General features: G+C 44.9%; 1 non-coding gene across 1 annotated transcript; it reads right to left on the minus strand.

The window, feature by feature from the left end:
• Positions 1 to 1,985: 1,985 nt before the first annotated feature.
• Positions 1,986 to 2,099, minus strand: LOC140308316 (U5 spliceosomal RNA). The gene has a single exon (XR_011916274.1). It is a non-coding gene; the product is annotated as a U5 spliceosomal RNA (small nuclear RNA).
• Positions 2,100 to 2,536: the final 437 nt, after the last annotated feature.

The following is a 2,536-nucleotide window of genomic DNA, read 5'->3' on the forward strand; positions in this document are numbered from 1 at the left end:
GTATGGTCTGGCAATACTACCTTTTCTTACCCGTTTGTGAGTAATTATGGCTGGACATTCACACCTACTTTCAGCAGAACACCACCTCTCTCGCTTTTGATGATGTATGGACCGGCATTCTTACCTTTTCTAACACATTTTTCAGCAATTATGTTCGGAGATTCACACCTACTCACAGACGAACAACTCCGCTACCGCATTTGATGGTGTATAGTCGGGCATTCTCACCCTTTCTCATCAGCTTTTTGCAAATCATGATCTGACATCCACACCTACTTGCAGTCGAAAAGCTCTGCTCCCGCTTTTGATTATGTTTGGTTGGATATTCGAACCTTTTCTTAACTGCTTTTTACAAACTTTGTTCGGAGGTTCACGTCTTCTTGAAGCCGAACACCTCCGCTTCCGCTTTTGATGGTGTACAGTCGGGCATTTTAACCTTTTCTTACCCGCTTTTTACCAACTATGGTCGGACATTCACACCTTCTTGCAGCTGAACACCTCCGCTCCCGCTTTTGATGGTGTATAGTCGGGCTTTCGAGCCTTTTCTTCCCCGGTTTTTACAAATTATGGTTGGACATTCAGACCTTGCAGCCGAAAACCTCCGCTCCCTCTTTTGATCATACATTGTTGGGCATTCGCACCTTGTCTTACGCGCTTTTTACAAACTTTAGTCAGAAATTCACACCTTGCAGCTGAACCACCTCCGCTCCCTGTTTTGATCATGTATAGTCTGGCAATACTACCATTTCTTACCCGTTTGTGAGTAATCTTCTAAAAGGTCATACCTGTCATTTTTTCCATTGAAACCATAAATATTTAAGAGGTTAAAGTCTTGCCCCATAAAATTCAAGTGTGCTAAAAGTGCCCGTCCGTCTCGCACCAGAACATGCGGATTTTTAATTAGAATGGCCACACCATCATTTTTAATTTGATTTGAGCCACTCCATATCGATAAATTGGGCCACATTTCCTCCCATTGTCTATGGTTTTTCAAAAAAGGTAGTCCACATTCTTGTATTAAAAACACATCTGATTTTATGGAGTCTAAGAAGGATATAATACTCTGGGCTCTTGTCTTTGATTTCACACTTCTCACATTTAGTGTTGAGAAGGTGAGAACCATTAAAAGGATAAAGGAAAGTAGGTATGTCATTTTCGTTTTTCTAAGTTATCAAAACAAATTACACACTCAGGTTATTTCTTGGGAAACTAGCTCTCCTTTTCGGACTCTCGTGTTGGCCTCTGATGCAATGTTGCATTTAACTTTGAGTCCCTGGGGGTTGATTGCAGAGCTAAAGGGAATCAGAGGACAACTCAGATGCCGTCCTCCTCGGCTGTTGACCTTCGGGGAGGTGAGTACCTTCACTAGACTCACCTGTCTGCTCTTCCTCCTCATTTAGCTTAGCTCCACCCTCTGCCTGTGAATTCTCACAGACTTCAGCACTGAGTGGTGAGGCCTCTACAGGCCCCTCTCCTTTTTGCTCCTCACTTCCAATCCAAGCTTTTAGCGGGAAGTTTGAATTTATTGGGTCAACCTCTTCACTTTGTTCACCAACTGCCACCTCAGAAGAGGTGATTTAATTCTCCACAGAGATTACATTTCCTGCCATTTGGACACTCTCCAAAAGTGTCCCCAATTTCTCTGCACTTCCCACATATCACCTTGGTACAAGCCTCAACCAGGTGCCCATGCTCACCACACTTGCGGCAGAGCTTGGGCTGCCCCTGGTACTGGATGTAACCTCGGTTTTCGAGGTGGCCAGAGTGTCACTTTGCATCTCCGCCCACCCGCTGCACTGAGCACTCTTCAGCCCTTTTAAATGGTATAACTTTGCACTCCCGCACGCTCCAGCGAGCACCATTCAAGCAACAACTTTGCACTCCAGCTTCAAACATCGGCACAGTCGCAACAAGTAAGGCAACTCTACTCAGAGAAGTCACTCTGCACAGTAACAAGATTTCTTTTGCACAGACAGAAAGGGCTTCACCCGCAAAGGTAAAGCCTGCCAAAAATAGCAACAACTCATTAGTGCTGCTCTCCACGGAAGTCTTTAGTAAAAGGCGAAAGACTTGTACATTATGAAGAGAAACCAGAGTACGATTATCTGTCACTGCGGGAGCAGGGCATCAGGCTAGTTGGCATAGCCACCTTCCCCATGGTGAGCTTTGCTTGGTTGAGACGCTTGCTCCCCCCCTTGCTCCTCGGCTGACCAAGTAGGAACAATCGGGCCCTATTCGATGGCTGCCTTGTCTTTTACTCTGTGCAAAAGACAAGGCAGCAACAAAAACACCACGGGAAAACCGTATTGAGGCTTTGTTCTGACCGCTCATTCGGTGTCGCGTTTCTTTCAAGCAATTCTCCCGGTTAGCCCACACTCGGCTCGCTCCTAGAGCCGTGTTAAAGTCTACTTCGCATTCATTCTTGTTTCTCAGCAGACTCTTGGGATTTTATCTATAAAATGAATTCCTTCACTCAAACTATGTTAAAACTGCTTTGTCCTTCATATTTACCATGTCTAGAAAGATTTAAACAAAA

This window comes from Leuresthes tenuis, unplaced genomic scaffold (assembly GCF_036924035.1).
Source record: "Leuresthes tenuis unplaced genomic scaffold, fLeuTen1.0.hap1 SCAF_5, whole genome shotgun sequence".
NCBI lineage: Eukaryota > Metazoa > Chordata > Actinopteri > Atheriniformes > Atherinopsidae > Leuresthes > Leuresthes tenuis.